The 22,770-nt window shown below is 41.0% G+C and overlaps 1 protein-coding gene across 1 annotated transcript in view; it reads left to right on the plus strand.

Annotated features, from left to right (window-relative positions):
* Positions 1-2,835: 2,835 nt before the first annotated feature.
* Positions 2,836-22,770, plus strand: part of LOC111872150 (acetylcholine receptor subunit alpha-like 1) — a 586,882-nt gene continuing 566,947 nt past the window's right edge. Inside the window, exon 1 of the mRNA XM_023865742.2 lies at positions 2,836-2,907. The gene's annotated coding sequence lies outside the window, so the exon portion shown is untranslated. The remainder of the gene's footprint in view (positions 2,908-22,770) is intronic.

Genomic DNA, 22,770 nt, shown 5'->3' on the forward strand with positions numbered 1-22,770 from the left:
CTACTGAACATATATCAAATTCGTTTGTTATTGTTGATATGAAGAACTGCATTTGAGGCTCTCATAGCTATGTTTATGAAGATGTCTGAGGCCGTGTAAGCCGTTGTAGTGGCAACAAGCAAATATAGCGAGGTATTGCTTGCTGCCTGTTTTATGCAGGTTTTTGCTTGACTTACTCTGCAACCCTCAATACAGAAGCGACATGTTCCTCCGAATATTGGTAAACTCTCAACGAATTACAGGAAGTAGAATGTGAAACGTTTGTAGAATCTCTGCAATTAGCTCTGTTATAAGTGTTTACATGAGTCTCTCGATATGAAAATATGGCAACTGTGTAAATGGAAAGTGGATATTTTGAGATAATTGAGACAGATAATTAATATAGGTTTGGTATTTGAAGTTGGGTGTTTAAATGTTTATTGACATTAATTCTCTAATGAAATTACAGTGCAAGTAGATTTAAGTTTATGTAAAAGTAATTATAATTTATTGTTTATCTGAATGGCATAACTCAACAGTTAAGAATTTTATTGAATGACTGCAGAAATGAGACACCTAGACGGGCCCTTGCACTGCGACCACGAATGAAATATAATTTTAAGAAGTTAAATTTCTTGTCATGAATATAATGGACAATGTAGATAGTTATATTCAAAGTATTAATTAATAATAATTTAAAAATGAATGGAAGATGAAATATATTATATAATTATATTGAGAATATTAATAATTGTGAAAAAAGCTAATTAAAGTAAATATCTAGGTCTTAGCAGAGGAAATAAAGGATGTAAAGGGAACTAGACAACAGACAATTAAGTACATTGTTGAACTGAAACGTGTGATATTTATAGAATTAACATGTATTGATACTGACTGTACTGCAACTGTTTTCATTATATAAGGTTACAACTTACGAAAGGCCAAAACCTGCAGTTTGAGATCGATTGAGTTTCAAAGAAACCATACACGAGGGGACTGAGTTGAGGTACGTACTATTTTTGTTCGACTATCCGCGGGCCATATCTAAAATTAAAAAAAATTAAATTCGCATAGTGGGGGGGGAGTCCAACTGGTTTCACTCGGCACGGCGGCCACTGATTGTGTACCTGCCCCGGGTGATTATGATGATGGAGAATTAGATGGAATGATGATTAGCATGGGAAACCGAAGTACTCGGAGAAAACTCGCCTCAGCGCCACTTTGTCCACCACAAATCACACTTGACCAGACCCGGGTTCGAACCTGGTCCGCCGCGGTGGGAAGCCAGCGACTAACCGCTTGAGCTATGGCGCGGCCTTTCTGTATTAAGTTGCTTCTCCAATCAGTGTACTTCAGTTAGAGATGTTTCTGCTTCTAATGAAATTTACAAACTTATAGATACTTCTAGAAATTTATTTTCCAATTTAAAGAACTTAAATAGAAGTTGTTTCTTCATATTTATTTGTTTTGTCTTTGTGTCTATTTTTTATCGCTGTTTTGTATGTGCCTGTAACTGACCCTCTCCCGTTGTGCTCAGCACGTAAGTAAATTCAGAACAATGATGACGATGCTGATGATGATATTCATCATCTTCATAAACTTTATTATGAGTAACTTGTTTTACGAATATGTTTCAAGGTGAAATATATGTTACATATTTAATGAAGAGAATAATATTAAAAATATTGATACATATATTTGTAAATCTTACCTATCAAAAAAAGAATATATTTAGATGTAATTTATTAGCTATTTTATTCCGAGATACAGTACCACATAATGTGTTGAAATATGACAAGAGTCAAATCTACGGAAGAGAGGAGAAATGTAACAATGTGAAATAGGCGTTGCACCCTAACATTTTTCACTTGTAAGTAATAAAACTAGCCGGTCACGGTAGCCGAGCGGTCTAAGGCATGTACTGTCTTCGCTCGCTCGGAAGCCGAGATCGTGGGTTCGAATCCCACTCAGGGCATGGATGTTTGTGTGCGTTTTTCTGTGTTTATCTAGAGGCAGACGCCTTGCGGCGAGCTGATCACTCGCCCAAGGAGTCCTACCGAATGTGTAAGATCTAGTAAACCGAAGTGAAACGGAGAGTTTCATGGAGGTAGGCCTAGGCCCAAATTGGGGCTGTAGCGCCACAGGAAAAAGAAAAGAGGCCTTGCGACGAGCTGATCACCCGCCCAAGGAGTCCTACCGAATGTCTAAGATCTAGTAAATCGAAGTGAACGGAGAGTTTCATGGAGGTAGGCCAAGGCCCAAATTGGGGCTGTAGCGCCAAAGGAAAAAAAAAACATGGCATGAAATATTGTCTCTTCTATATTTACGCCATTAAACCGCAAAATTATTTCTGAAAAGAATAATTAATCGGCAACTAAAATTCTGAAAACAGATGAGATCTACAGCTCTTATTTATCTAGCGTTTAAGAAAATGACCGTCAAGAAGAATACTCTAGTTCCATAACTCAAATTTCATTTGATATGCCCGGGTTAAATGCCCCTGATCGGGTCTTTCGGTTGTTTCTCTAAAATCCTCGTAAGAAAGCAGCAACTCAGATTAGGATATTTTCCGAGACCACCCACAATCCCAGCACATTCTGTAGTTGCAGCAGTGTATGTGACAGATGACGACAAAGACAACCTTATTATTTGTGGCCCGTTTGTGATACCCCTGATCATGATTATTGGCGAGGTGAGGACCGGGAGGTAGTGGCACTCGGCTAGTTCTTATTACAAGACACGAGTGAAGGGAGCCAGTGATTCGAGTTGTATGTAACACGTCACTGTGATGGACAGGCACATGGAGTGGGGATAGGTGTGCGAGTCCATGCACGTGAAGCAGTAATGTTGATGTGTGGTTGTGAGTGCGACGTGTTTTGTTGCGGGCAGGATGTACAAAGGAAGAAGATGCAACTGTCTCTATAATAGGTAAGTACAAATACCATTTATTAATGTTATTCTTTAACTAAATGGATTATAATGCTGAAAAGAGTTTTGTGCGTGACTGTAAAATGGGACACACGTGATAATGGCGACATTGCGTTAGGTTAAATTTCGTCATACCGAGGTGCGCAGGGCGCAATGGCAAATGTCCACCCCTTCTTTGTTTGGTTCTTTGTTTCGTTAAATAGCCCAAACATAGGTTATAATCAAATATTACCAGTTCCACAGTCTGTACTACGTAATGTGAAGCAGGATTCTACAGTATAATATTGTTTTATTGCTAGTGGGGTGGGACTAAGTCCCTTGCACTGCGGCCACTTCTAGCGTATTGTACCAGCCCCAGATGATAGGTGAGGGTCATTATGGAGCAATTGGTGGAATGAAGATTGGCAGGGGAAACCGAAGTACCACTTTGTCCACCACAAATCCCACTTGACCATACCCGGGATCGAAACCGGGCCGCCGCCGTAGGAAGCCAGCGACTAACCGCTTGTGCTATGGCGCGGCCCTCACAGTGTAATATTAGGTTATAAGTTGTGTTTGTAAAAATGAACGTTAAATATTGACAGGGGGAGGACCTCATCCCATAGTCTCTCCATAAACTAGAATCTTACTATTTATTACATCACTCATGTAGATTTTGCATGCTACAAGCAGTCACATTTTTGTATAGGACTCAGCAGACGATTCTGGACGGATATAAACTTTTACCCCTTTTGATTTGTTTCATTCTGGTCCGTCACACTAACAATTATAAATACAAACCACTCCGTCCAATGTGACATATAAGTTTTTACTACGTTAAAACTTACATGTTTCGGTCCTTACGGGCCATCTTCAGAGGGAACTTCGTTACAAACTGGAAACTCCCATCACAATAGGTGTTTTGATTTAAAATCATGTAAGGGAGATAAGTTTTAACGCAGTAAAAACTTATATGTCACATTGGACGGAGTGGTTTTTATTTATATTTTACCCCATTATACAACTTCTTTATTAACCGTCACAACACAAGAAATATCAAGCTCAGTGCCCCGACCTTGATATTTGTTGTGTTGTGACGGTTAATAGAGAAGTTGCATATTGTAACACAACAGGATGCATGAAATGAAAATTTTACCCCATTATTTGGGATGAATGGCAGAAGTTGTTTATTATTCACAATGATTTTGTCAGCCGGTAGGCATACTAGCGAATATTTTACCTTTACCAGCAAGCTTGACAAATGTAGCATATCTGCTGGACTTCCAGGTCAAATTGGGCATGAACTACTGGCGAAAACGATTTTGGTTAAAGTGCTGGTTATTAGCATGGAAGTGCCCAGACGAAGCAAAGTTAGAGAAGTGAAATGAAAGTAGTTTATAGAAAGTATACGGAAAATGTGCCAGAACTATTCGGTTATATCTGTAATAGTATTCCAAATGTATTTATCTTAACGAAGCAAAAGAGACTTAGTGTTTGTACGTGGAAGTTTAACTTCATTCGTTCAATGACATTTGTAATTGATTTGGTGGACATGGATTCACACATTGGAACACATTCGAAATTATTTATTGTCAATATTTTAATACTTCTGTATCTTACTTCTGTTGTGGCTTAAAACTAATATTAATTTTGCGAACGGTTTTCAGGACATTATAACATGTAAGATTTTAGGTTTTCACGTCGGTGACTATGAAGAAAGTATTGTTCTGGGGTGTGGCGCCGTGTGGATATCGTGTTAACCGACGTTTCGGAGGAAAGTATCGTCTCCATCTTCAGGGTAGAAGAAAAAAAGAATATCCGCGAGCAGGAACCACCGTGAGCAGGTGCTAAAAAGACGTGAACCTGCTCACGCTGGTTCCTGCTCGCGGATGTTCTTATTTTTTCTTCTTCCCTGAAGATGGAAACGATACTTTCCTCCGAAACGTCGGTTAACACAATATCTACACGGCGCCACACCCTAGAAGACTGCTTTCTTTACATTTCTACATGTTTTCACTCCATACTTTTCATCTATTCGAAATACTGATCGGACAATACTGTGTGGCGAATCTTCACTGTTCTTACTGCTCTTTTTTACATGTCTGATGTATGAAGCGAGATTTATTTCGAGCAGGTTGCTTTAAAGCTCACTCACTCACTCACTCACGGAGCTGAGACCCTCTTGAGAAACCGCAAATTCTGCAGCTACTCAAGAGCTTCCTAGCATTTTATGGAATCCGAGGGTTCATTACCGTGTTCCCAAAGCCCTGCCCTGGTCCCTATCCTGAGCCAGATTGATCCAGCCCATACCACTCCGTCCTATCTCTGTAAGATTCATTTTAATATTGTCTACCCACCTACTCCTTTGTCTTCCCAGTGGTCTCTTTCCTTCTGACTTTCCCATCAATATCCTACATGCATTCCTGCTGCATTCCCTGGCCATCTTATCATCCTTGGCTTCATCATTCTAATTATACTTTGAGAAGAGTACAAGTTATGAAGCTCCTCATTATGTAATTTTCTCCAATCTCCTGTCACTTCATTCCCCTTCGGTCCAAATGTTCTCCTCAACACCCTGTTCTCAAACACCTCAGCCTATGTTCCTCCTTTAATGTCAGAGACCAAGTTTCACACCCATACAGAACCACAGGTAAAATAATAGCTTTGTATATTCCAATTCTGTGTTTGTAGACAGCAGACGAGAAGACAAAAGCCTCTGGACCGAACGGTAGCAAGCATTACCCGAGTTCAATCTCCTCTGAATTTCCTCATGAATCAGGTTTCGATTTGTTATAGTCGTTCCCAAATATCTGAACTGTGCCACATTTTCAAAATATCTGTTACCTATCTCTATATCATGATTTTGCCCTGCATTCTGGTGACGAGACAGCAATATATAATTAGTTTTCTCTGTTTACTAGGGCTAGAAAATGAAAATGTAATTGCTTCTACGTAGTTGATGAGTTAAATTAGTGACGATTAATCAGGCAAAAAGCAACAACAGAATGCCTGCTGTTAAATGACTGGATATAATGCAAACTTTTAATGAAAAATCTCTTCATATTCCACTTTCGATATTTTCAGCTTTGAACAAATTTCATGATGTGTAATTGGAAATTCTTGGCAAATAATAAAAGTAGCGCAGTGTTGTAATCACGTTTAAATTATAGACAGTTTATATGTGTGCTCTGTGTGGTCTCACAGTCGTTGTTTGGCTTGATATTCGTTGCTTTGGAACAAAAATATTTTTACTCACACAATAACGCAAGAACTGAGTCTTTCAATTTATTTCTTTTTAAATAATCAACTTTAAAATAAATGTTCTTGTTCTTAATCTACATTTATGCCATGTTTTGTATGTGTTATCTTTTATTCAGAAATCTCAAGTTTGATAACTTTAATGCAAAGTAACGGTTACATTGGTGTGACACAAGTGTAAATGAACTTCAACTGGCATTTTCTTTAAATGCGCTTAGTGAGGGGTGGAGTCCAACTGGGTCCACTCGGCACGGTGCCCACTGATTGGCCTATTGTAGCCTGCCCCGGGTGATTATGATGATGGAGAATTTTGTGGAATGAAGATTGGCAAGGGAAACTGAAGTTCTCGGAGGAAACCTGCCCCAGCGCCACTTTGTCCACCACAAATCCCACTTGATCATACCCGGGATCGAACCCGGGCCACCGCGGTGGGAAGACAGCGACTAACCTCGACTGGTATTTAGTATGGACCCTTCTGGTACTAAATTTAATAAATTATGTTTTTTTTTTGTTTTCTTTATTGCTAGTGGGGTGGGACTAAATCCCTTGTAGTGCAGCCACTTCTGGCCTATTGTACCGGCCCTAGATGATAGGTGAGGGTGATTGTGGAGGAATTGGTGGAATGAAGATTGGCAGGGGAAACCGAAGTACTGGGAGAAAACCTGCTCCAGCACCACTTTGTCCGCCACAAATCCCACTTGACCAGACCCGGGATCGAACCCGGGCCGCCGCGGCAGGCAGCAAGCGACTAACCGCTTGAGCTATGGCGCCGCCTTAATAAATTATGATAGTTTTAGATATTATGTATTCTGACGAAAAAACTAACAGACAGTCAATGATTTTCTAATTATGCTTTCCTAATAGTGAAATGGTCAAGTCAGATGGAATATCAAGGAGTAAAAGCAGTTAATTTATTTGAATACCGATGTTGGCAACACTGAGGAGGACAACTGTTCCATCATTTGCACTGCTATAGTTGGTTTTTATTTTAGCTTGTCTAATGAGCCTTCTATGGCATGTTTAATGTGACTGACAGGATCACCAAAGAGGAGTAACGTCTGTTGTACCCTGTGAAATTAAAAGTTGGCGATGAGTGACAGGGTAGTGTGCCTACAACTGCAGGTGCCAGAACACGCAGTCACATGTAGTCACACAGGACTCCTGCTTCCATCCCTCCTTGTTCAGGTGTGAGCTCGTTTCAGCTGATGTGTGCATCGAATTAGTCGTGATGCTTGCCGAAGTAACATGTCACGAACACAATGCCTGACACAGTGGAGCACACTTAGCTGATGCTCCTAGCGAGGCATCTTGAATGCGCAACCACTCTACCCCTTGTAGTATGTAGTACACTCATTACGTCTCCAGGCCTATGAAACACAGGTCCGAAATAAGTATTGCCAACTTCACAAAGAAGTATTTTAAAATGTGTCATATATTGTTTGTAATTTTTGTTGTTAGTTTTCCGTGATTTCATTTGCTATGTCAGGTGAAGCTATTTATCTCAATTTGTTAGCCAAAGTCAGCTGACCAGAGCACAACAAAACATACGTGTATTACAAAAACAAAATAACACCGTCTAATGTGACTATTTAAGTTTTATCATTTGAAGACTCATCACCCTTACATGTTTCGATCCCTACGGATCATCCTCAGAGGGCATCAATACTTTTTCGGAAACTGCTCTTACAATAAATGTTAATTATATACATATATAATGTCTGAAATGCACAATGTACACAGTGTTCAACCTTTCACATTCACAGCAGTCTTCCTGGTGTTAAAATTTTTTAAAGTTTTTTAAAAAACATTTTTAAAACTTTCTAGTTCAAGCTTAAAGTTTATAAACCATGCAGGTTCGTGTCAATTCTCCTATTGTTATTCGTGGAGGTGGCTGATCCTGTGCCGCCTGTTTATCTTGCGAAAGGAGGTTCTTAGTACTGTCCGTGTCTGTTCGTGGCTTGCTGTGTTATTTACAGTCCAAATACCTGTATTAATTCATAAAAAATATAGACTTAAAGAACATGGCGGTATTTTATTCCGTGCACGGTGCGATTTTATTGTTGTTAAGTGAATCATATTTGCATGTCGATATCGGATTATTAGTTGGGATTTTAATATTAAATTGGATTTTATTTAATGTATCAAAAATTGTTTTCACGATAAGGAGACTGAAGTACACATTTCCTGTCTCTCCCCTTAACTTCAGCTGAGATAAATCGTAAGACGGCGGTTATCCCTGAGGTCCCTGAGTGTATGGCTCTAGTTCCATTCCTTTGTAGAGGGGCTACTCTGAAACGGCTTATTCAGTCGAGCTCTTGTGAGTAGATAGGAAGACCGTTCCTTCTTGTGCTCACATAGGAACCAAAACCGACTGGAGAAATGATATGGCCAATATTGTTATGATATTTGGTCCGAAATTAAAATAATGCCTACAGTGAACAGCTAAGGTGATCTGCCGAATTTTCTCACTTATTTCTCCACAGACGTTTGAAACCAATATAGTGTGTGCCAAAAGTACCCGCCAGTGGACACTCACTGAGTAGGGCGTAATAGAATAATCTAAGTAAGAATTTTTTTTTCTTGGCACTACAGCCCCAGTGGGCCTAGGCCTACCTCCATGAACTCCGTTCACTTCGGTTTTTCTAGATCTTACACATACGGTAGGACTCCTTGGGCGAGTGATCAGCTCGTCACAAGGTCTCTACCTGTAGACAAACACAGAAAAACGCACACACACAAACTAAACATCCATGCCCTGAGTAGGATTCGAACCCACAATCCCGGCTTCCGAGCGAGCGAAGACAGTGCATGCCTTAGACCGCTCGGCTACCGTGATCGGCAAGTAAGAAATTACAAGAGGTTATACACCAGACGATATAATTTCACACGTTAATTTACTTCCCTCTTGCATTTTATTTAGTACATATTAATGTTAATCGAGCCAGATTAGTTCAGTCAGTACAGCGACTAACTACGGGCTGGGCGACAGAGGGGTATGAGTTCGAGTTCCGGTAGAGGCGAGATTTTTCTCTTCTCCAAGTCTTCTAGAACGGTTCTGAGGCCCAACAAGCCTCCTGTCCAATAGAAACAAGGGCTGCGTCCCCGAGGGTAAGACGACCGGGGCGTTAAGCTGACCACTCACCCCCAACTACAGCCGAATCAAGAAAACGTAGATTTGTATATCAACTTCCCCACATGTCTTCATGGCGTTGTGTTAATTAGTTAAGCACAGGGACAATTTTAGCTTTTAATATTCAATTACATTCGTACAGACATCGACTGTTTTATATGGAGACGAACGTTTCCACAGTTTGTAGTCACATGACTGCCACATGTTTCGTCCCTACAGGGATCATTGCTTGCTTCAGCTCTCTCTTGCTGACAAAGGCATAGGTTACTGGACAGAACAAGGTGTCCTTATTTAAATCGTGATTGAGGCTGCTCTCAGACTACAGCACTTTTTGTCTTATCATCATAAAGTTAGCTGGTCTTCAGTTTCTGCGAGAAACGGTTTCATTTGCTGTCCACCAAATTTGATCTTCGGCTGGATATTTACAGTGCTGTGAGGTAGTAGATGTTTGTTTCTTCAACTCTCGTGAGGGACGCGGGTGTTTTCCACTGAACCACTTGATCGGAGACTAAATTACAGAAGTTGTAGTCGGCCAAAGAACATGGAATGGAATATTCTACAACTGTGTTGACGTTAGAAATTATTGTATATATGGATATTAGGCCAAACTGGGGAGCCGAGTAACAAGTTTGAAAACATAATGTGAAATGAGATACGTTGTTATAAATATTTGCAATTTATGAGGAAGCAGTAGTATTCGCGCCAAAGTTTCAACAAGTTGAAATAGCGTAATTTGTGCGTCAAGATACAAAATTCAGATACGATTAAAGAGGAGAATAAATATTGATGACGTTCATTCCAGATGGTTTAAGTATTGTCGCGTGTTTGCTAGGTAACGCGACAAGAAATTGTGTGGGTACTCGGATTTGAACGAATATTTATTGGACAGTCACTTTTACACTCACACTGACAGGTACTCTCCACTTGTAACGTCCTTTAGATGTTTCTTCTTCAATCTTACTACTCTTCTGCTCAAGTCGGACTGAATGGAGAATACTTTGTTGAAGGGTTAACCTCTCCCGCTGCTTCAAACAACTGGTTGTTTGGATATTGCTAGCCGTTGTACAGCAATGGATGCGTTTCGATTCCTAGCCGTTGTAGCGGGAACGTCGGTCGTTACCTAGGAAATCAACCCTGATCTCTTAATCCATTCCGACATTCTCGTGACACGCAAAAATATTATTCCGCAGTTTTACATTATTTCAGCATATCTTGTGGAACTGGTTGGGCAAGTAGTGTGCTTTTACTCATCTTTCGGCCTACTCCAATATAAACCTTGAAAATTTGTCATCTTTAAGTATATTGTCACTTGTATGGGCTTACGAGTGACGAAAATAATGGGTTCTAGATCAGATGATTGGATTTACTGGCACTTCGGTTACAAGTTCTCTTAGTCACACTCAATTATAGCGCTATTGCTATTCTACACGCTTTCAGTTCAGCGTTGCACCCGCACTAGGATTCTCCGTCTTCACTAGTCATATCCAGGCAACGGATCTCAATGCNATGCAGAAACTAGCACTTCAGATCACTATGAAGTCTTCTTGATATTTCGTCTTCAATCACTCTGTACACCTCTGCCCTAATCTGTATTCAATTAATCTTCAGAATTCACTAAGGACATACTCTGTACTCGTCCTTCTGCTCTCAACACTCCTGGACTGCCTTCTCGGTTATTCTGAAACCTCTTATAATTCTCCAGCACGTACGCCACAGAAAACACTTGTCACTGCCAGACTACGAGTTCATTTGTCTGTTACCAGCACTAGACGTGGCGCGGAAGACATAGAAAACACGCAAGTCACGTGATAGCTAAGAACTGTTGTTATGTGACGTCATTGAGCCTGCGTGAAAGTGTGTTTACCGAGCCGTTTCCTAGAAGCGGGTTCTATAACACCGTTGTTCTATTGTTGCGTGCGTGTCTCGCGGGGTGTTTATCGAGCCGTTGCCTGGCAATGCGTTGACACGTCACAATATATCAAGTATCGACCTTTATCTTTAAAGGAAAGAGGGTGAAGTGAAGTCAGGGACGGCAGCATAAATGTGTCTTGTAGATAGGCACAATTCCTCTCCTAGTACTTCACAAAATTAGACAACCTTTACTCCTAAAACATATTTGTAAACTGAATTATTATCTTCTTGCGTCAGATTGTACACTTTGACTGTAAAGTGTTACTCTGAATGTTCACTCTCACATAAACACGCTGAAATACATTGAACCTACAGTTCCAAGCATATTATAATCAAATATTAGGATTATGCAGTTCTGAAAATACATGTTATCAGTAACATCATTAAGAGACGTAGTTAACGTAGAGTGTAAACATTTAGCTTTGCGGTTGGTAGGGTCGGATTCCGAAAACTGTCTTAATATCCGATGTAGTACATTACACATGCATATTCAACAACCTGCAGGCTGATTCTGTTGGAAACTTAAAGGTACAGTGCTGTAACTTTTTCTTCTTATGTTAAGAACTCATGGAAACAGCTGTGTGTTTTTAACATGCCACACAGAACTACGCAGGCAACAGACAGGGAGGTCATTTTTCTTTATTTTATGCAAATAATTTTACGAGATTCTAAACCATAAACGATCTTTCACGTTTACGTAATACCTTACAGCATATCTTTTAAGAAGAGTGTTTAACAACAGTTTTCTTTAGAAGATAAATAAATAAATAAACAAAAACTAATAAATAGAACAGAGTTAATAAATGAGCGTATACTTTTCCACCAACTTTACAGAACCGCCTTTTGAGAGTGACTGAATGCTTATGTTTTTTTTTATCTGCTATAATATCATGGCACTTGATGTGTAGGATTTGACAATTCCTTTCCAGAAATTAGAAATAACGACAGAGTTAACTGCTGGAACCGACACAGAATTAAGCCATTCGTTGTTCATGTACAACGAAAATATCATAAGAAGTTAACAGATTTGAGTGATCACTCCTTTGTCTGTACTTAACTCTAATCGAAAGTGTCAGTCCCTTCTCTTATTTTTACCAAGCAAAAAATTTTATGATTCTTTTTCCACAATTTCATCTCCATTATTTAATGGCGAGAGTACGCGTTGGGAAGACAATTTAGACTTCCACGTATTCTACCATACAGTGGGATTTTATAAGCCACAAATTTGTGTATTTTCAGAATTAGAGAAAGAAATATTAAGTGTACAAATGTTGTATTATGCATTGCACTCTGCCCTTTTTCTTGTTTAATAGCACGCAACATTGTGTACCAACATTTCTTCGGCTTTTTTCCCTTTCTTTTTAACTTCCGCCTCGTTTTGTTGACGAAGTTTCTGTCTCACCGAAGCTGAATATTCTGCAGCGCAGATTTTCCACATCATATAAGCCTACACTGGGGCAGGCCCGGGAAGCCCATTTTTTCTTAGTATCCTGTCATATTACTCGAGTTTACCCAAGCCAGGCCTTAGTCTCACCAAATATATGGAATATTATGCAGTAAAACTGTCACTTACAGGGCGAAATGACGTTCCTACAAATTTCTAAATTTTCCTCCGCAATTTTTTCACCGTGTAATATATAGCTACTTGCATATACGCTCACATTATTACGCGACATATATGTAAGGAGTATGGAAACCAGCTCCGGACAGAATGGTCGTGGTCAGATATCTGAAAGCAGTTTTACTCCATGGAGAAGTTGATAGTCACTCGGTAGGTCAAAAGTTTTCATGTCATTTATGGGACCCAAATGCGCATTACTTATAATTATGAGGCGCCAGTGGACACTGAGCTGAGCCACTGAAAACCGTCCATGCTATTTATTTAACGTATATGGAAATATATACTCCTGAATATGTATTTACTTCGGATTGCGGTTTTGTATGCATTTCTAGTACTTCCTTACCATCAGCTTTCCGTGATAATACTTTGAGAATATTATAAATACTTTCTTTCATTGCACAGTTTTCTTCAACGTCCAGTGACTTCCTCTTTCTAGGTCTAGAATTTACTTCAGCATGATGTCTCCGAAAACCCGAACCCTTCCTGTAACTGTAGATAAAATTTCGCATTCACATAAAGCAACAGATACATTTTAGTTTCATGTGTTTTAATCCTTACATTTTTACATGAGGGCTGGGAATATAAAAAAAAAGTGTTTGAACTAATTGGACGAAGCATTCGCTAAAGTTTTTCTGCTTTTAACACTTTTGTCAGTGAGAGATACAAACGGGAAAGTAATATTCAATAACCACTACTGACTTTTAATATATTGTCACGTGTTGGTGTATATAACGCGACAAATAAATTCACGCCGTGCTGGATCTAGCGAATTTTATTTCACATTCGCTCTTACAATCACACAAATTACAATCTGACAAATGCTGCCATTGGCAGTATCACAAATACTGTTCTGCAACTAACTGCTGGCTTACTCGGAACTAACCGCTGGCTAGAATGAGAACTGAGAACTGTGTTGATCGCACACTCTGACTCGTAGGCTTGCTCGGAACTAACTCGGCGATGCCCACATTACAACTAACTCACGCTTACTGCTCCGCCGGCTTTTATTCCGTTCGCTGTTGCCTGTTGCCCGCGTCAACAGCGTCGTTGCATGCCACGTAACAGTGTTTGCGTAAAGCCTAGCAACGCTGTTACCTCACGCCGTCTTACGTCACCGCTGTTGACTCGCGTTGCATAGCTACCAGGACGCTGGGACTCGGCTAACTTCGGCTCCGCTCGGCTCACTTCGGCTCCGCTCGGCGCGTCAGCTCCGGGGGGGGGTCCAGCTAGCGCGACACGTCACAATATTTTGGGAACAGAACCAAGACTATATTTGCACATAGAAAACATTGAACCGTGGAAAGTAAGGATGTCTAATTTTGATTTTGTAATCAATTAAATGATAACAGACCTGTTTTGGTAACTATAATTTTCCATAAATATTTACAAAGTCGTCAGAGTTCATGGCTACAAATTTCGATATCCGGCGTTAACAGATTTTCTGAGAAGTAGTGGGTCTGGAATGGGGTCCATTCAGCCTCATTAGGATAATTGAGGAGCTATTTCAAGGAAATAGCGGCTCCGGTCTAGAAAACCGAGATTAACGACCGTGGGGATCCGTTGCGCTACCAAGTGACACCTTCTATCCGCAGTAGTTGGTACTAACTTCACCGACAAGAGGCGGTCGCTCGGTCGGTATAGCTCGCTTGCGGACTACAGGCTACGGAGTAGTTTTTGTTTGTTTGTTTGTTTCTTTGTTTGATTGAGCAGAATTGATGAAAAGAGGGGTGACCGTGCTTAGCTGTGAAGGTATACGTAAATATGTAAGCGTAAGTGAAATAAATTTGGTTTGTTTCAGACAATGTTATTTGGGGACAAGTGGGACTGTTAGGCGAAACAGAAGCAGAGGTTCGAGGATCTTATGAACACAGTGATATTTGTTACAGAGGCGAACACTGAAAGGACTAGACACGGCCTACATGCTTATATTTATTCCAGTAAACACAAGCTGCCGGTCACGGCAGCCGAGCGGTCTAAGGCGTGTACTATCTTCGCTCGCTTGGAAACCGGGATCGTGGGTTCGAATCCCACTCAGGGGATGTTTAGTTTGTGTGTGTGCGTTTTTCTCTGTTTTCGTACAGGTATTGGCCTTGCGACGAGCTGATCACCCGCCCAAGGAGTCCTGCTGTATGTGTAAGATCTAGAAAAACCGAAGTGAACGGAGAAGTTCATGGAGGTAGGCCTAGGCCCACTGGGGCTGTAGTGCCAAGGGGGAAAAAACACAAGCTATCTTTTGTTAGTACAGACATTTGTTAAGACTGCTGAAATTTGGATATGTGACCTACAGTGACATAGGGTGGGTACATTTCTTACTACCCCATACATGTACATTGTCCTCCTTGAGTGGTCATGCCAGCAGTACTTAGGGAACTGAGCGGGCTTGTGTAGTGGTGAAGCTGTATACAGTTGTTTGGAATGTTCTCGGCTGGAATTCCGGTCGGGAAACCGGATATCCTGTGCTCTTTCATTTTCCTCAGTCCCTCGAGGCAAATACGGGGTTAATACTTCAGTTAGGGAAAGACCGTTTCCTTCCAGATCCTTTTCAATTCTTTATTCACCTGTCCTTCTATTCAACGCAGTATAGGCGGAGATATGGGCAACGTCGTAAAAGAAAAACAGGCAACAGCAATAAGAATAATAACAGTGAAAATGTAAGGTTATCCCTGTGCTTATCTATTTAAGCACTACGCCATGAAGGCGTATGGGTGGAGTGGATGTATAGACCCACATCTTCTTGATCTCGGCACTGGTTGGAGATGAGTGGTCAGCTTCACGTCCCGGCAGCTTTACTGTCTGTACCCACTGGATAGGAGGCTGGGTGGGCCCCAGAGGCGGTTTGGACAAGACGGAGAAGTAAAAATTCTTGCCCCCGCAGGGACACGAACTCCAGCCCCTTGGATGTCCAGCCTGTAGCCAGTCGCTATATCCCATAATAACAGTAATAATAACACTAATAGCTTTAGTANTAGTAATAATAGCACTAATAGCTTTAGTAGTAGTAATAGTAGCAGTGGTAGTAGTGATGCTGGGGGTGGTAATGCTAGTGGTAATGTGTANCAGCAGTGGTAGTAGTGATGCTGGGGGTGGTAATGTGTAGCAGCAACGAGGGCAGTAGTAACACTTCCGGTANTGCTGGGGGTGGTAATGCTAGTGGTAATGTGTAGCAGCAACGAGGGCAGTAGTAACACTTCCGGTAGTAGTAGGAATATAAAAATGAGAATAACGACCACGTAACCCGGGTTCGATCCCGGGTCTAGTCAAGTGGGATTTGTGGTGGACAAAGTGGCGATGGGGAGGGTTTTCTCCGAGTACTTCGGTTTCCCCTGCCAATCTTAATCCCGCCAAATTCTCCATCATCATAATGACCCGGGGCAGGATACAATAGGCCAATCAGTGACCGCCGTGCCGAGTGGTAGACTCCACCCCCTACTAAGCGAATTAAAAAAATCCACCACGTAATATACCTGACGTAGAAGCACGAAATATGTTTTATTTTACTACCAGTATCACCGAAAAATTCTTCGGAGCTGGACTATTATAACCCGGTTTCGGACGCAATAGAAGGCACTTTCGCCCAGGGTTCCATTACACGTGTTCTGTGCTCGTTGCCGCAGAAATGCGTTATTTCCGCGGTTTCAACAGTTCGTGGCCACGGTTATTCCTAGGCAACGATCTCTTGGTATTCGATGGACGACGTATAACACTTTACAGTATATTATATTGAATACAATTAATACTTTTACCTGTTTTTACCTGTCACTGGTGTGACATCTATATAATAGGTATATGAAAGTACGCACGTGTTCGAATGCAACGTTGTGTCAAAATTTCAAAGCAATCGGTGAAGAACTTTCGGAGATCTTCCATAAGACACAAACCAACATTTACGTTTTTATTTATATAGATTACGCTGCGAAATTATTTTTCAGATGACCGTTTAATTTGAATCATATTCAATATTTCGAGTTTGCAAAAATATAACAGGTAAAAATAAATTACTTTTCAGATATCGAAGGAAATACTTACTTTCTTACTTACTCATAGAGCTGAGCCCTTCTGGAGGAGCCGCCAATTCTGCAGCTGCTCAAGAACTTGCCAGCATTTTATGGAGCCCGAAAGTTCATCACCGTGTTCACAAAAGCCCTCCACTGGTCCCTATCCTGAGCCAGATCTATCCAATCCCTACCATCCCATCCTATCTCTCTAAAATCCATTCTAATATTGTCCCCCCGCCTACGCCTTGGTCTTCCCTGTGGTNAACCGGGATCGTGGGTTCGAATCCCACTCAGGGGATGTTTAGTTTGTGTGTGTGCGTTTTTCTCTGTTTTCGTACAGGTATTGGCCTTGCGACGAGCTGATCACCCGCCCAAGGAGTCCTGCTGTATGTGTAAGATCTAGAAAAACCGAAGTGAACGTAGAAGTTCATGGAGGTAGGCCTAGGCCCACTGGGGCTGTAGTGCCAAGGGGGAAAAAACACAAGCTATCTTTTGTTAGTACAGACATTTGTTAAGACTGCTGAAATTTGGATATGTGACCTACAGTGACATAGGGTGGGTACATTTCTTACTACCCCATACATGTACATTGTCCTCCTTGAGTGGTCATGCCAGCAGTACTTAGGGAACTGAGCGGGCTTGTGTAGTGGTGAAGCTGTATACAGTTGTTTGGAATGTTCTCGGCTGGAATTCCGGTCGGGAAACCGGATATCCTGTGCTCTTTCATTTTCCTCAGTCCCTCGAGGCAAATACGGGGTTAATACTTCAGTTAGGGAAAGACCGTTTCCTTCCAGATCCTTTTCAATTCTTTATTCACCTGTCCTTCTATTCAACGCAGTATAGGCGGAGATATGGGCAACGTCGTAAAAGAAAAACAGGCAACAGCAATAAGAATAATAACAGTGAAAATGTAAGGTTATCCCTGTGCTTATCTATTTAAGCACTACGCCATGAAGGCGTATGGGTGGAGTGGATGTATAGACCCACATCTTCTTGATCTCGGCACTGGTTGGAGATGAGTGGTCAGCTTCACGTCCCGGCAGCTTTACTGTCTGTACCCACTGGATAGGAGGCTGGGTGGGCCCCAGAGGCGGTTTGGACAAGACGGAGAAGTAAAAATTCTTGCCCCCGCAGGGACACGAACTCCAACCCCTTGGATGTCCAGCCCGAAGCCAGTTGCTATATCCCATAATAATAGTAATAATAGCACTAATAGCTTTAGTAGTAGTAATAGTAGCAGTGGTAGTAGTGATGCTGGGGGTGGTAATGCTAGTGGTAATGTGTAGCAGCAACGAGGGCAGTAGTAACACTTCCGGTAGTAGTAGGAATATAAAAATGAGAATAACGACCACGTAACCCGGGTTCGATCCCGGGTCTAGTCAAGTGGGATTTGTGGTGGACAAAGTGGCGATGGGGAGGGTTTTCTCCGAGTACTTCGGTTTCCCCTGCCAATCTTAATCCCGCCAAATTCTCCATCATCATAATGACCCGGGGCAGGATACAATAGGCCAATCAGTGACCGCCGTGCCGAGTGGTAGACTCCACCCCCTACTAAGCGAATTAAAAAAATCCACCACGTAATATACCTGACGTAGAAGCACGAAATATGTTTTATTTTACTACCAGTATCACCGAAAAATTCTTCGGAGCTGGACTATTATAACCCGGTTTCGGACGCAATAGAAGGCACTTTCGCCCAGGGTTCCATTACACGTGTTCTGTGCTCGTTGCCGCAGAAATGCGTTATTTCCGCGGTTTCAACAGTTCGTGGCCACGGTTATTCCTAGGCAACGATCTCTTGGTATTCGATGGACGACGTATAACACTTTACAGTATATTATATTGAATACAATTAATACTTTTACCTGTTTTTACCTGTCACTGGTGTGACATCTATATAATAGGTATATGAAAGTACGCACGTGTTCGAATGCAACGTTGTGTCAAAATTTCAAAGCAATCGGTGAAGAACTTTCGGAGATCTTCCATAAGACACAAACCAACATTTACGTTTTTATTTATATAGATTACGCTGCGAAATTATTTTTCAGATGACCGTTTAATTTGAATCATATTCAATATTTCGAGTTTGCAAAAATATAACAGGTAAAAATAAATTACTTTTCAGATATCGAAGGAAATACTTACTTTCTTACTTACTCATAGAGCTGAGCCCTTCTGGAGGAGCCGCCAATTCTGCAGCTGCTCAAGAACTTGCCAGCATTTTATGGAGCCCGAAAGTTCATCACCGTGTTCACAAAAGCCCTCCACTGGTCCCTATCCTGAGCCAGATCTATCCAATCCCTACCATCCCATCCTATCTCCCTAAAATCCATTCTAATATTGTCCCCCACCTACGCCTTGGTCTTCCCTGTGGTTTCGTTCCTTCTGGCTTTCCCACCAATAACCTATACGCATTCCTCGTCTCCCCCATTCGTGCTACATGACCTGCCCACCTCATCCTCCTTGACTTGATCATACTAATTATACTTGGAGAACAGTACAAGTTATGAAGCTCCTCATTATGCAGTTTTCTCCAACCTCCTGTCACTTCATCTCTCTTCGGTCCAAATATTCTCCTCAACACCCTGTTTATCGAAGGAAATGCCAATCATATATGAGTTATTGATTGGAAAGAATTATCGAACCCTCAAACTTTGTACCAGTTCCAATACAACCAATTTAATTAGAAAATCAATCTCACAGAAAGGTCCTCACACAATGAAATGCAGAGAACACATATACATTAACGCGCATTTGTTTCGCATAAAAGCACGTCCTGCAATTGCTCTGGAAACACAAATGTGACAGGCAGCTACTTTTAAACTTTATGATTCCTCGGTACGAAACACGGGAGACGAACTGACATCTGATGCTGAAAGGATTTTGTTGAATTCCCTATTCCTCTGTTTCACTGTTCTCCTTTTTACTGTTTACTAAACAAACACAACGACGGTGAAGAAAAGGAATGCTGAGTGGGGCATTTTGCCTTTCGTTTGTTCTTCTGAGCGTAAATCGAAGTCATGTAGAATTCCAAAGCCAACCCCAACCCCGACCCCATTTCGCGATCCGCCCCTTTCCTTTTACAAAGTGTCGGAGAAACAGCAGTTCGCTCTTTCCCTCTGCTAAAATAACCCCTGCATCTAACAATACCTGGTACGGAATTCTCTGTACAGATTACACTGGGATCCGTGGGTTTCTTACGATGAAGTTTTTCCCATGTGTCCAGGTTTACAATGAATAGAAAAACGTGCAGTGCACTCCGGATTTGTCTCCATGCTAGTGTCCCTACCAGCAGCTCTGCCAATAATCCGCAATGTAGCACCACAACCCCCTAGGGACCCTACCAATTGATTGATTAGTTGAGTAAGTCTAGGTCCACACTATTGTTACTCCGAGTCTCTTGACCACGACGAAAGGCGTATATAAAGGAAATAAACAAGATTTGAAAGTTTAATCTATGGAAAGCATATTTCTTAAAATTAATTCTTTATTCTCCGGTGCTACCAGATTTTTTCTGAGAAGTAATGGGTCTAAAACAGGGTCCGCTCAGCCTCGTCATGATAATTGAGGAGCTATGTCAAGTAAATAGCGGCTCCGGTCTAGAAAACCGAAGTTAACGGCCGTGGGGATTCGTTGCACTGACCACGCGCAAAGTTAGCACTATACTTCGCCGACAAGCGGCTGTCGCTCGGTCGGTATAGTTCGCTTGCGGACTAAAATCACGGAGTTAGTTTGTTTGTTTGTTTGTTTGTTTCTTTCTTTAATTCTTTATTCTACATATTTATTATTCTAGTGTTCATATTTTCCAGATAAAATGTTTTGTTACACATTCGGATTGCAGACGGCGAGAAATAATATTTTGTTTGTACTTTGTTAATTCTTTATAGACTGGATTTATTGTAAATAATATATAAAAATTCAGTCCCTACCTCACAGGAAACACATTACATCTCCAATACAAAAATATTCGGTTATTTCTGTTTAAAGAAAAAATCTCTGTTTATCGTGAGAATCACATGGAACATACAGACACATTCTGTAGACAGAATGCTGTTTTATTATGTTGAAGTAAGTTGTGTTCACAGTAACCAATTGGTTTAAAAGGGTTAACTATTTAGAAATCAAAAAAGTTCCACCTGAAAGCTGTAGATACTAATGAAGCATTAGTTGTATGTTTTGTACCAAGGTTTCATATGACATATCTTTTTAAAAAATTACCGAATTTAGATGTGTAGATGTAGTACACGTACAAGGTTATTCTTTCACGTGGAAGATGTGAAAAGTTGTATTTTCGAAACGCAAAGCTCGCTATCTTCGTGAGGATACTTGAGAACAGGATGTTAAGGAAAATATATATATGTACCATAGGGAGAGAAAGTAATAAGTAAGTACAGCTATCCCTGTAATAGGCCGTGGAGGTCCAAAGGGTTGTGAGATGTTGAGGTTCCCACATTTTCTAGGCAATCGGCTCAACGATGGCGGCAAGGTTGTCAGCATTACGCGCCGGCCGCCCTTTACCCCCAAAAATATTCCGAGAACATTCGTGGCACTCATTTCTGTTAGAGGCCGAGTCGACCTCAGGACCATATTTCGGCTAGAAAGATTGGGTAAATTGAAAAAAATCCAATGACCTCATCGGGACAGAGAAAGTAATATATTACTTAATATGGAACTTATACTTTCTACTCCTTACAAAATATTATGAAGGGCCAGTAGCATGCATGAGGGCGAGGAGCAATACTCGTACACACAGAATATTTGTCGGAAAACTTCTTGAAATACATAGGCGTAAATGGGGGGATAATATTAAAATGAATCTTAAAGAAACAACATGTGATGGTGTAGACTGGACTGATGTGACTTAGGATACAGAGTAGTTGCGGGATCTTGTGAAAAAGGTAATGCACTTTTAGGTTGCATAAAGGGTTGGGAATTTATTGACTAGCTGAGTGCTTGTTCGGTTCTCAAGGAGGACTCCACTCCACAGAGCCGAGCTTTTACTTCAGTCACTGCCATTTCCAATTCTATCAGTCTTCTTGTATGTGATGTAATTAACACATTCCTGATTCCTCTGCCGATGTGTGTTAAAGATTTCATTTCCGTTGGCGTTGAATTGGCAAGGCATTCAGCTATATTGTATCATTTTAATTAGCGTCTGTAAACCAATAACAAGCGAATACGAGAGACATTTAATAAATGTCTCAAGAGAAAACGGTGAGGGTCCTTGAAAGACGTCACCCTACGGAATTCTGATATTAAATTTTGAAAATCTGGACCTGGAGACAGGATTTTATCTGAGAGTAACACGCGCACTAAGGGCAGTGCTCTAATAATAGTTTAAAAAGGGGCCTTATTTGGCCGATGTCTTGTTTTAAATTTGCTCAAAAGTATGAAAAGTTTTAATTCCTTTCCGCAGAATCGTTTACAAATATCTCACTTTATTATGAGATACCAAGTTTCACACACATACGAAAGAACAGGTATTATTAAGATTTTATATATTTGACCCTTTACTTGCGTTAACAAGAAAAGTTACTTGACTTAGTTGATGTAGCCTAAAGTCATGAAATTGTTGGGCAAGCCGACCCGCACGGATTTCATTTTATTTTCCCCCTGCAACCACTTGGCTGGTTGTGTCGAAGTGCGATTAGGCTTGTTAGTGACCACTCCCTTTTGAGGGAATCTCTCATCAAGTATTCACATCAGGCTGTATCAATGGTAAGTTCAACAGCAGGCGAATATCGTCTTTTGGTGTCGAATTTTTTCTATAGAAAGTTTTGCTGTTCTCAATACCAAGCAGTAAACCATTAGTACTAGGATTCACCTCACGAAGCAGAAGTGAGCTTATATGAGTTTAAATGTAATGCACGCTTGCATGCTACATTTGCTGCGCCTATTGAAATGACAGTGTCCTCGATTGGCGCAAGTTACTCTGAAACTTCTACTCAACAAAAAGGATTCCTCCA

The sequence above is a fragment of the Cryptotermes secundus genome, unplaced genomic scaffold (genome assembly GCF_002891405.2).
Source record: "Cryptotermes secundus unplaced genomic scaffold, Csec_1.0 scaffold534, whole genome shotgun sequence".
NCBI classification, from domain to species: Eukaryota; Metazoa; Arthropoda; class Insecta; order Blattodea; family Kalotermitidae; genus Cryptotermes; species Cryptotermes secundus.